At 42.9% G+C, this 13,388-nt stretch overlaps 1 long non-coding RNA gene across 1 annotated transcript; it reads right to left on the reverse strand.

Annotated features, from left to right (window-relative positions):
* Positions 1–2,362: 2,362 nt before the first annotated feature.
* On the reverse strand, positions 2,363–5,889 carry LOC148349109 (uncharacterized). Its single transcript, XR_015847417.1, has 2 exons — positions 5,754–5,889; positions 2,363–2,885 (listed from the first exon to the last, which is right to left on the reverse strand). It is a non-coding gene; the product is annotated as an uncharacterized LOC148349109 (long non-coding RNA).
* Positions 5,890–13,388: the final 7,499 nt, after the last annotated feature.

A 13,388-nucleotide genomic window follows, 5' to 3' on the forward strand; every position in this document is an offset into this window, starting at 1 on the left:
TGATTTATCTGGTTTCGTCTATAACAGGGTTGTTCATCAAACGTTGAACATTTTTAAAATGATGTTTACGGTCTAGACCGGTGTTTCTCAACTGGTGGGTCGGGACCTGAAAGTGTGTCACGTTTTTTAGTTATCACCTATTGATAGGTTAATGGGCGGCACGGCGAATGAGTGGTTAGTGCGTCTGCAGCACAGTTCTGAGGTCATAGTATCAAATCCAGCTACCGGCCTCCCTGTGCAGAGATTGCATGTTCTCCCCGTGCTTGCGTGGGTTTCCTCCAGGCACTCCGGTTTCCTCCCACATTCCAAAAACATGCGTGTCAGGTTAATTGGCCGGTCCGAATTGTCCCTAGGTGTGAATGAGCGAGTTCAGGGTGTCCCCTGCCCACTGCCTGAAGATAACTGGGTTGGACTCCAGCACCTCCGTGACCCTACTGAGGATAAGAGGGGCAGATCATGGATGGATTGTATGATAAGTTAATCGGAATAAAAGTTCATTTTGTGTAGTTGAACAAGTTTTAGGTTCACTTTTTGCGTCATTTAAAGTGTTGCATACTCGTACAGTATTTTAGGTTCCCATAATGGGGTTTCTCTGCTCAAAGTACATCATTTGATTTGTTTTGACATATAGTGAAGGAAATAAGTATTTCAACACCCTGCTATTTTGCTATTTCTCCCACTTAGAAATCATGGAGGGGTCAGAAATTTTCATCGTTGGTGCATGTCCACTGTGAGGGAGATAAACTAAAAAGAAAAATCCAGAAATCAAAATGCATTTTTAATGATTTATTTGTGTGATATAGCTGCAAATAATTATTTAAACACCTGGGAAATGAATGTTAAAAAAGCATGGATTCCTGGTGTAAGATACAATAATAAATCAAGTTTATCTCAGGGGCCGAAGAAAACCTTCTCAGGGGCCAGATGTGGCCCACCGAACTTGACTTTGACATGTATGCCTGTCACGGTTGCCATGGCGCCCAATTGGCCCCGCCCGTGTGGCGCCAGCTGCGGCTCGTCAATAGATTGGCTTTCTGTCCATTTTAAGCTCAGCGCTGTCACGGTTCCTTGGTCAGCCCGTCAACAAACTTCCGCCCCGCAAGACGTGGGTTTTGACTCGGCCCTGTTCCTGTTAGTATTTCCTGTCCGGTATTGTTCCCGTTTATTTTGTCCTGTTTAATTTCGGTTTCCAGTTTTGTTTCTGTCTATTTTTGTCCCGTTATTATTTTCTCCAGTTTTCGTTCCCGTCTAGTTTCTCCTGTTTATTTTTGATATCCTGATTCATTATCTATACTGTCTATCCTGTCCTGTCCGGTATCGACCCCATCTGTCCGATATCAACTCAGGCAATTGGAATCAATCTCGTCTGTCTCTGGCTTCCTGTTTTTCCACGCCGGACCGCTGCCTAACGTGCTTGGCTCCCCATTTCCCGTAAAATAAAAGGCTTTTGTGAGAACGTCACCCGTTTGGGTCCTGATCCTGTTCTGGTTTTTGACAATGCCCTATAATTTCTAAAAATCAAAGGGGCAGTGTGAAAACTGTAGGACAAGTGAGAGAAAATCGATCTGTTCGCAGTTATCCCTTAATGCAGGGGTGTAAAACTTATTTTAACTCAAGGGCCACACGATAGAACAAACATTCTCTCGAAGGCCGGACTAGTAGATTAGAGAAAAAGAAAAAAGAGAGAAAGAAATAAGAAAAAGAGAGGGAGAGAAAAAAAGAGTGTGAGACAAGGAAAGAGAGAGAGAAAACGTGAGAAACAAAAGAGGTAAAAAGATAAATTGTGAGAGAGGGGGAAAGAAAGCAAAATAAATCCAAAGAGAAATAGAAAGAGAGAAGGTGAGCAAATAGTAGAGAAAGAGAGAAGGGTAGGAAGAGAGAAGGGGAAAGCGGAGATAAAAAAGAGAAAAGGAAATAAAGGAAGAGAGCATGAGAAGGTAAAAAGACACACAGAGAGAAAGAGACAAAGAGGAATAAAGACAGTGTGAAAGAGAGACAGAGAGAGACAGAGCGAAAGACAGACAGAGACAGACAGACAGAGACAGACACAGAGACAGGGAGCGAAAGCGCAAGAGAGAGAGAGACAAATACAACTACAGCGTCTTTGTGAGGAGGCACCTGGCTTTGGCAACATCAAGTGGACATATTTCAACCTGCAGCTTGTTTTTCTCTTGTGCTTCCCTCAGCGTTATCTCGCGGGCCGGATTCAATCCCTAAGCGGGCCTGATCTGGCCCGCTGGCTGCCTGTTTTACACCCCTGCCCTAATGTAATCAGTGTTTTTTTCCCCCCAAACTTCTCTCATTTGACTGCAAAATTATCTGGTTTTCACCATATTTTTATTGACAAAAAAAACAACCAGGATTACTTTTTGAATAAATGTTTATTTCCAGCAATAATTTGTATCATGAGAATCCATCACGCGATCGCGTACCTGTGTCGCACCCTCATTCGTCTTCTTCACGTCCGTCGCGTCTCCGTGACGACGCCTGCCCCTAGCGACCATGGCTGTAGACTGTTACCGTGGTTACAGTTGGCTAGAGTAACAATCTAAAGCCACGGTCGCCATGGAGACAGCAGCGGTGAGCAGGTCGGCTCTGGTCGGCATGGCAACTGGATCACGGTCGGACCTCATTGGCCGTTCGTTCCGGTCCGTTACTCTCGAACGCGGTCGAAAGCCACTTTTCGGTCGGCTTCTTCTTTGAATTGGGACTCACTCGGGCGGGGGGGGGGGGCTTCACACGGGTGGGTGCGTTTGCCAGGCGTCAGTAGCCATGACTGTAGACTGTTACTGTAGCGGGAGTTGTCATACAAGCAGTAAGCAGTCTAAAGCCAAGGTGCTGATGCTCCGGCCGACAGACTCCATCCAAGTCCACAAACTGGAGCGCTAAACGAGAGGGAAAAAAATCCGTTTGAATCGGTAATTCCGCCACCCGTTTTGTCATAAACTCTTCAAGAAGCAAAATTAGCGCTTTCATATCCGTCTTGTTTTCTTCTTTTTCTTCCCTTTATGACTAACTTTCTTGGGATTCATCATTATGGGCAGAAAAGGAAATAAAACTAACAAAATCACGATAAAATGAGATGTGGCCCTTCCATCTGTTGTACTTTCAAACCGCTGATCGGCACTAATTATATAAACATTGCAGTAGACAAAAGTAGTGCTTTACTGCTCATGTGTATATGTAGAAACCATTTGAAAGCCTAGGTTCAAGCTGAGTTTTGTCGCCATCTGGTGGTGTGTTCATAACATAGAACTGTTGATGAAAACCTGAGGAAATCCATTCTGTTCTTTTTAGTTCTGAAGGTTAAGTCTTGCCTTTTTGTCCTCGTTAGATTGGACAGCGGATGTCTCTAATCAAGAGTTGATCCTATCTAGATTATATTTTCATTTGGAGTCTTTTCCAAACCAAATGTGAACTTATTCACTGTCCCTTTATCTCAAATGGTCAGCTAAGGGGCTCCTGCTTGAAATAATAGAACTTGTATTTTGAAATTGTCAACTGGCTATTATAGTACTTCGGGATAACACCATCCCGAAATCATATCTGTATTTTTTGGCCACTAGATGTTGCTGTGGTGTTTCGTGCAACGGAAAGGGAGTGCTAAGAAGCATAAGGAAGAATAAAACTACAGAGACTCAAAGTGTGAAGATGACTTATCCAAACCCTGCAGAACTAATGAAACTTTATGTTTTCCTCATTTTAAGTTTTGTTTTAAACAGCGTACGTGGAAAAGTGAAGAACAAACGATTAGTTTTTTCTACTGTTTTCTAGGAAAAGTCATAACATTTAAAGCAGTGGTGTCAAACCTACAACCTGCGGGCCGGATGAGGCTGGCCGAATGATTTAATCTGGCCCTTGAGAAACTGCTGAGAGAAGTGTTTTCTTTCTTTCTTACTATTCTTTCTTTTGCTCTTTCTCTCACTAGCTCTCTACCTTTCTTTCCCCCCTTTTCTCTCTTTATGTCCCTTTTCCCCCTTTTTCTCTCTTTTTTTCTATCTTTCTTGTTTTATCTGTTTCTTTCTCTGTTTCTTATTCATTCTTTCTCTTTTCCACTTTCTCCTTTTCTCTCTCTTTTGCTCTCTTTCACTTTTTAAATCTTTCCTTTTCTTTTTGTCCATCTCTTGTTCTCTTTTTTGTCTCTACCAGTCTCCATTTCTTTTTTTTTTCTTAAGTTTTCTCTTTCTTGCTTTCTCTCAGTAGCCTAGATGGTAAGGCGCCCGCTTTGAGACTGGGAGGTCGGTGGTTCGCGCCCCGGCCGAGTCATTCCTAAGACTTAAAAAGTGGTCGGCGGCGCCCTCTGTTGGCTGCGGCTGCATCGGCTCGCTACAACGGGTCAGGTGCAATCGACATTTCGTTCTGTGTACATTGTTACACAGAATGACAATACAAGGAAATTATTATTATTATTATTATTATTATTTTCTCGCTTTCTCTCTCTCTCTTTATCTCACGATCTGTTTCTCTTATTTCACTCTCTCTATTTCTTACTTTCTATCTCTCTCTTCCTTTATCTCCCTGTTAATTACTCTTTTTCTGTCTCTCTTTCGCTTCTTTGTGTTTCTTTATTCCTCTGTCCCTCTTTATATCTTTCTATTTCTTTCTCTTGCTTTCTCTCTCTAATCTAGTAGTCTGCCCTCGCAAGAGTGCTTTTTCTACCATGTGGCCCCTGAGCTCAAATTAGTTTGGCATCCCTGCTTTAAAGAGAAAAACAAGACTGTCTGAATAAAAAAGTAAAACTATTTACATCACTTAGAGGCCGTGCATCTTATCACCCTGTTCAATCCTGGAAGGGGGATTACCACATGTGAGGTCCTTTCTCAAGGTTTCTCTTTTCTCCTCACACTGAGGTTTTTGAGTTTTTCCTTGCCCGCATGCTGGTTTGCTAGTTTAAGATCAGGTAATTGTGTAATTTTGTAACTGTAATCCTGTGCAGTCCTTTGAGACATTTTTGTGATTAAGGGCTATATAAATAAATTTGACTTGACTTGACTTGACTAACAGTGCAATGAAAAGTAGTGCAATAACATTAGCAGCATTATTGCATTTTCCGCCATGTAAAATAACATCTTGAAAAAGTATTAGTTGATATTTCCAAGGTGTATTTAAATAAAAGACGAAACAGTTTTCCCGCCACCTAAACTTCACTTGAGAACAGCGCTTCTAATCGCACGCTGTCCATGGTCCTGAACACTTGCGTGACGTCACTCGAGCTTCCGTCCAATGAGGTTTGCTTTCGCTCAGGCTCCTGGCCTATCAGAATAAGGATGGTTGCTCGGTTTCCATGGCAGCAGCAGCTAACGAGTTGTGAATGAATAATAGCCCCCCCCCCCACCACCACCCACCCCAGTCGTGTTCCCCCTTCTACCCACTGCACCATCCCGCCCACGCTCCGAGGATCACAATGCGGTGTGCGCATGCGCATGACGGCCGCGCTCTCCCTCGCACACCCCCGCCCCCCCACCTTGTTAGAGTTGCGCGTGCGCGCGTAGGCTGTCATCCGCAACGTACGCAGGAATGACGCGCGTGGCGGACTGACGTCATCCGACGCCTACGTCACAGGGAGGAAACGAGAGCTAGGAAGTCCATATAAGGAGAAAGGGGCTCCCGGCCATAAGAAAGTCATTCAAAGTGACCGGAAGTGGTCGCGCGCGCGTGCACGGACGCAAGACGCACACGCGCGTGACTCTATTAAGAGTATCTAATAGACATAAAGTTATATACACGCTATTCGAGTTTTTTTCCCCACTCACCTGCATCCGCGTGCGGGAGAGAAGCGATCATGCCCGCGCTATGCGGGTCGGCGACGGCGTCCACGCGCGTAATTCTTTCTTCTTTCCTTTTTCGCGATCTCGCGTGTTTCTCTTCTCGCTCCGTGGCCGCCGCTCGCTTCCCTCACAGAGCGGCTCTCCCATCCTCCGTGGGCTTTTTATAGAGATGCCCTAGTAAGTCGTAAAGGGAGTGGGAGGGGGGAATTGCGCCGCATTCATTCAAAGATTCACCTCCACTCGGATACGTGCGTGGACACGTCACGAAGGCGCGTGTGCTGCTATTTATAAAAGGGTAATGAGGAGGGGGGGGGGGGGGACAAGTGGGTGCTCATCATCGAAATTGCGTGGGGAAGAGTTGAATGTGATCTAATTGTTCCCTAAATCACTGGCACTCAACTGGTCTGACTTCAGGACCCACGATCCCACCCGGGACAAACCGGGACAAATCCTCTTCTGAAATGTACTGAATGAAAGGATTGTGTTAGATTTTTGCAGGTGGACCCAAGTGAAGGGGAAGGAGAAACGAGGAGGGGTTAGGGTTAGAAGGGTTAGGGGTTAGGGTTAGGGTTAGAAGAAGGAGGGGTGCTCAAAATAAGGATGTTATGACAAAACAACCCCCCCGTCCCAAAAAAAAGACATATCTAAAAACAAAATCAAACATATCCAAACCAGAAACACAGAAAACAACTGGTGTGGCAGTGGAAATGCTATGACCTGACACAGTGTGCACTGTCCAAACAGTCATTATGAAGACAGTGTTCATTTTACCTGTGAAAAGTGATGGGTCCCGGGGACTCGCATGCTCGGAAATCTATGGGTCCCAACAGAAATCTATGGGTCCCCAAAATTTAGTGTTATCAAGGTTGAAATTGTAAATCGGTGACAAATATATGATAAAAATCTATATATTCATTCCGTTTTAATCATCACAGTTTATTGATAATAAAAATCAGTTATCACTTCAAGAGTTTTCAGTTCACAATACTATTGTACATTATACAAAATAATATTGCAGAAATAATTATATTAATCTGTATTTTCATTCAGTTTTAATCATCACAGTTAATTGGTAATACAAAGCAGTTATCACTTCAGATTTTTCAGTTCACTATATTGGACATTATACAAAATACTGAAAATACTGCCATCCACTTAACTATCTTTAGCAGTGAAAGCATGGCCAAGTCTTCTTTTTGATGTCGTATCCGTTCATACTTGCCTCTCTCTTCCTGCAGCAACAGAATTTCCATAGCTAATTTGTGGTTTTCATTGTCGTTGTGCCGATCCAATGTGCTTTTTTTGAAAGTTTGTATTGCAAAATGATTTCTGCAGTCCAGTTTTTTTGTCACGCTGGGTACACACATCACAGAACATGAAGCCTCCATTATCATCCTCCTCATAGCGTCACCAGGAATATAATTTAGTCCATTTTGGCAGAAGGTCCTTTTCTTGCTAGGAGTATTCTTTTGTTTATTTTCTTTCGTCGAATCGTTCGCTTCAACACACGTGTTTTCCTTGCCTTCGCGATCTTCTGAAGAATTTCTCCACCATTTTTTCGTGCGGGAATTATTGCCGTTGTTATCACTTTCTGCATTATGTTTCGACTTATTACTGACACTGAAGGAACTACCAATTTTGTGTTGATGTTCACCTTAATTCGACGACAAGCACCACAACAATGACATAATCTCGAAGCAACGAGATCTCGTTGGCTGAGATCGGCGTGCAGACGAAAACTCGAACCGCGAGACCAAAACAACAATGCCTGACAAAAAGTTTGGAGTGCGGTAAATCTTTGTTGAAAAAAATAATCGGGTAATAGTGACACTGAAAATGATGCGTCTAGGACGCAGGGATGCGGGCAAACGCGAACACTGTGAAGACCGAGGATAACTAGGGACAGGTATGTGGAGCTTGGGCTCAGGTGTGTCTTGCGCCACACCTGGTAGGTACCTGGACCCTAACAGTCAAGTGCCAGATCCTACAACCCCTCCCCTAAAAGATGACAAGGCTGCAGAAAACAGTCCTGGCTTCTCACCACAAGACAGGAACCAGAAGGGGCCAAGGGGCTCTCTCCTCACTGCCGAGAAAGGAACCTGAACCAACCCAGGGGCTTTCTCCTCGCAGCCGAGACAGGACAAAGAAGCAGCTGAGGGGCTTCGTCCTCTCTGCCAGAACAGAACCTGGAAGTGGCTGAGGAGCTTTCTCCTTGCCAACAAGACAGGGACCGGAAGCGGCCAAGGGGATTTCTCCTCACCGCCAAGACAGGACACAGAAGCAGCTGAGGGGCTTTGTCCTCTCTGCCAGGACAGAACCCGGAAGCGGCCGAGGAGCTTTCTCCTCGCTGTTGGGAATTAAAGATAGAAATGTACCGTTTACCAAATTGTTTGGATTAGTTATCTGACCCCATTAACCAAACACAACCTACATTCACCCAACAATTTATGCGCACTTGTTTCTTGAGGGAAAAGATGAACAGGAAGCCGACATTTCCACACGGAGGCGGATTTATTTTCCCTAAAAATTTAAGTGTACTCCATCGAAAACAGCCGTGGGAACCCTTTTTCTCAAGTCCTTTAGCTTTCTCCTATTGGCCATCTTCTCCCCGCATAATGGCATGCCGACTCCTCCCATGGGCGCCCCAAAGAAGCCCCCTGGGCTTCACTATCTTGTAGAAGAGTCCCGATGTCTGGGGTACTCAAAACAACACCGAGCGTTTCTACGTCATCAGGGCCTTTCTGCGTCTGGATGTGCTGATTATCTTATCAGCCGTATGTCCTGTTCCCGCCGTTCCTGTAAACAACATTTTCCACCAGGGTGCCCTGACCTCGCACCACAGCCCAGTCAGTGAATATCTTTTGCATTAAATGTAATTTGTATTCAATCGTATAAAATCCTTTATAGTCCAATGTGTAAAATCCTTCATCGCCAACAATACAGGAACCGGAAGCGGCCTGGGGGCTTTGTCTTCAGTACACAGACAGGAACTGGAAGCAGCCGATAGGCTTCTCAACACCGAGACAGGACCTGATGCAGTGTGTTGTCCAAACTGTCAATACAAAAGTCTTCGATAGATAGAGACAGGTGTGGCGCCCTCTAGGGGATCTTAACAGATTGTGTAATTTGAATCAGATCGTATAATATATTCAATTTTTTTTAAACAAGACAAAATGACCACCAAACCAATAATGAAAAAAACGAGTTCTAAAAAGCAGAAAGAAGAATACAAACTATAGAGACTCAAAGTGAGCAAAGCACACCATTATTTCTTCCCATTTTTTGCCCAGCCTTTGTCACGGTTTCCGGTTTTCGGGGTACCCTTAGCAACAAGAGGGCGGACAATCATGCCAGCTCCCTCTATGTAAGTGTCAGGACCAGGACGGAAACAGGACCCACTCGCGTAACGGTTACCAAAAGTTTTATTGAAGGAACCAGAAAGGGCTGCGTCCACGATCCGGTGTTCGCTGGGCGCGGGAAGAAAATCGCTCTCGTACTCGGATTGTGATCTGAACACGGAAGTGGATCTTCCGTAGCGAGCGATGGCGGTGTCAGGGGCGGAAAACTGGTCGGTAGCCGGGACTGGGAGGGCAAGACGTAGTCGGGGTCGGAAACGAGTCGTAAACCGGGACGGGAGAGCAGACGTGGTCGGGATCAAAAAACGGATTGTAATTTGGGACGGAAGAGCAGACGTGGTCGAGCTCAAAACAGGTCTTAGCGGGAGACAAACAGGAGCAAAAACGGGACAGGCGAGAGTCAGGGTCAAAAATGGCTTGCCTTGTATCACGGAAATTCGCAGACAGACTGACCAAAGGGGATTGACAGGACAGGGTTTAAATAGTGGGGAAGCCAATCTGTCAACAAGCTGCAGCCGGTGCCACATGGGCGGGGCCAATTGGGCGCCATGGCAATCGTGACAGGTAAGCCTCATGTTCTGTAAAATACCTTTTAATTTTTTTTACCTATGATTCCCATCTCTCATCTCATTAGCCGTACCACTTATCCTCATTAGGGTCGCGGGGGGGCTGGAGCCCATCCCAGCCATCTCCGGGCAGTGGGCAGGGGTCACCCTGAACTGGTTGCCAGCCAATCGCAGGGCACACAGGGACAGACAACTCATTCGCTCATTCACACCTATGGACAATTTGGACTGGCCAATTCACCTGAAATGCATGTTTTTGGAACGTGGGAGGAAACCGGAGTGCCCGGAGGAAACCCACGCAAGCACGGGGAGAACATGCAAACTCAGCACAGGAAGTCTGGAGCTGGATTTGAACCCACGACAAGTTTCCATGACACGAACTGTGCCGCACAAGCGCTAACCACTGCGCCGCCATGCTGCCTTACCTATGATTATATTTCTAAAATGTGTGTTTACATGATAGTTTGTAAATTTGTGCACATGATTCAAATCTATATATTTTTTATGGTGGGGGACATCGTTTGAGGTGTCCTTAAAAAGTTAATAGAATACTTTTGCTCTCAAAGAGCCTTTATCATTGGATATTCACCGCTCTTATCTGTTTTTATCTTACTTTTGGCAACGCTGTTCAGGGCGCGCAACACATTGGGAAGCAAAATAGCGGGAAGGTGGTGTGTAGAGTGATTTCATGCCCGTGCCTGCGTTTTTTTGTTAGTGTAGCATCAAAATAAGGAAAGAAAAGGCATCCAAACCCTCAAAACGATTTTAAAAAAAGAGTTACATCAAGCAGGTCTAAGAATACACGTGCAGGCCCTTGAAATAGTATTTTTCCCCTTCCTGATATCTGTGTACTTTGCATATTTATCATTCACAAAGGTTTCAGATCATCACACTGTCAGGACCAGAACAGAATCAGGACCCAATTGCGTAATGTTTACCACAAGTTTTATTGAAAGAAAGAGGAAGGGCTGCGCCCATGATCCGGTGTTCCCTGGACGCAGGAAGCAAGTGTTCTTACACTAGGATTGTGATCCGAATACGGAAGTGATCTTCCGTAGCGAGCGATGGCGGTGTCAGGGAAGAAGAAACAGGTGGGTAGCCGGGACAGAAAGAGCAAAAATGAGGTCAGGGTCGGAAACGGGTCGTAAGCATGGACGGGAGAGCTGCCGTGATCGGGATCAAAAACGGGTCGTAAGTCGGGACGGGAGAGCAGACGTGGTCGGGATCAAAAACAGGTCGTAGCCGGAGACAAATGGGAGCAAAAACGGGACAGGTGGGAGTCAGGGTCAAAAAAGGCTTGCCTTGTATCAACACAGATTCGCAGACGGACTGACAACCGGAGAGTGTCACAACTGGATTTGAATAGGGACAGGGAGCCAATCAGAGCCCGCAGTGGTTGGCGCCGAATGAGTGGGCACAGGTGATTCACATTGGTAATCATGACACAAACACAGACAACCCCGGGAAGTACCAAATGCAGTTTTGAAATGTTGATTCCATTTTTCTAAGGCCCAAAAAAATCAAAACCTATCTGGTCCTATGTAAATAAAAAATTACCCCCTGAAGCTAATCGCGAGTTGAGCCACATTTAGCACCAATAGCAGGAATTAAACTTTTATGATAATTGATGATGAGTCTTTCATATCGCTGTGGAGGAATTTCAGCCCACTCTTCTTTGCAAAATCGTTTCAAATCTGCCATATCCTCCAGACTTGGCAGAGAGCAGCCAATGATCTTCTGGGCTGTGCTGATTACTCTCTGTATATCATAGGCTTACCCTTCGCCAGAGCCTCCAAAATGGCCTCCTGCACATGATGGTTTTGCACGTGTCATGATGTCATCAAATCCATATTGAATATCTTAAAATACATAAAAATGTCTCCTCCTTGTCTAGTAACAGCCGCCCCCTCTCCCTCGGCCGCCCCCTCTCCCTCGGCCGCCCCCCTCCCATTCCCTATTCTGACTCATACTGAAATCCCTGTGAGACACACACACTCATTGCAGTTTTGTTCTCCCTTTGAATGCCAAGTGAGGAAGATGTGAGAACTTCACCCAACCGGAAGAGAATCGTATTTTTTTGAATCTAAGAAAATGTGTTAATCGGAACACCCCACATCCCCACACCCAAAACGAAAATCGGCAATGCATAATGCCAATTATACATGTAAAATTATACATAAATGATTAGTGCTAAAAAGTAGCAGTATTCATTGTCCCTTTGAGTGTCTTCTACAAGAAAACCACAAAACTAAATATCAATATTAGTGCTTAAAAAAAGGACCTAATACATGATTTCACTTTTATTCTGAAACAAAAGAAATACTACATAACTCCTACAACGATAATACTATGAAACCAAACTACTGTTAAGGAAAGACTACTGCAAAATACTACATAATACTAATACAGAAATACTACAAAAATGCCACCGCTTGAATAGTACTACAAAAATTACTAAATAATTCTACAGAAATACATCAAAAACTACAGAAATAGTACTAGGGAAATACTACAAAAATGCCACCGCATAAATAGTACTACAAAAATTACAAAATAATTCTACAGAAATACATCAAAAACTACAGAAACAGTACTAGGGAAATACTACAAAAATCCAACAAAAATACGACAAAAACAATCCTGTGGAAATACGACAAAAGATTCTATAGAAATACCCCTCCAAAAAAACCTACAAAAGTACTATATCAAAAATAATACTACAGAAAAATTACAAAACTACTATAGTAATACTACAAAAATACTAATACATAAATGCTACAAAATACTATGACAGAAATTACAAAATAATACTACAGAAATACTACTAGGTAAACACTACAATTAATGACAAAAATACTACTCTAAAAATCCTACAAAAATCGGCAATACTACAGGAATAATACTACATGAATAATACAAAAATACAAAAGAAACATTTCAAATATATTACAGCAATACTACTGCTGAATAGTACAAAAATACTACTACAGAAATACTACAAAATTGAAAAAAAAAACACTATCATAGAAATACCCCAGAAAAATAACTATGGATATACTACAGAAATACTACAAAAATACCAATACAGAAATACAGAAAAATCTACAGAAATACTACAAAAATACTACTACATAAATATTACAGAAATGCAATCAAAATTATACAGAAATACTACTAAGAAAATACTACCAAAACATTACAGATATATTACCAAAATACTACTATTGAAATACTACAGAAATACTAAAGGAATAATACTACAGAAATAATACAAAAATAAAATATATATACAAATACATTACAGCAATACTACTGCTGAAATAGTACAAAAATACTTCTACAGAAATACTACAAAAATATAGCTACAGAAAGCTAAATAATTACTACAATATTGAAAAAACACTATTATAGAAATACCTCAGAAAAATAATTATGGATATACTACAGAAATACTACAAAAATACCAATACAGAAATACTGAAAAATCTACAGAACTACTACAAAATACTACTACATGAATATTACAGAAATGCAATCAAAATAATACAGAAATACTACTAAGGAAATACTACCCAAACATTTTAGATATACCACCAAAATACTACTATTGAAATGCTACAGAAATACTACAGGAATAATACTACATAAATTACACAAAAATACAAAAGAAACATTACAAATATATTACAGCAATACTA

This window comes from Urocampus carinirostris, chromosome 17 (assembly GCF_059441175.1).
Source record: "Urocampus carinirostris isolate Australia breed hairy pipefish chromosome 17, RoL_Ucar_1.0, whole genome shotgun sequence".
Lineage (NCBI taxonomy): Eukaryota > Metazoa > Chordata > Actinopteri > Syngnathiformes > Syngnathidae > Urocampus > Urocampus carinirostris.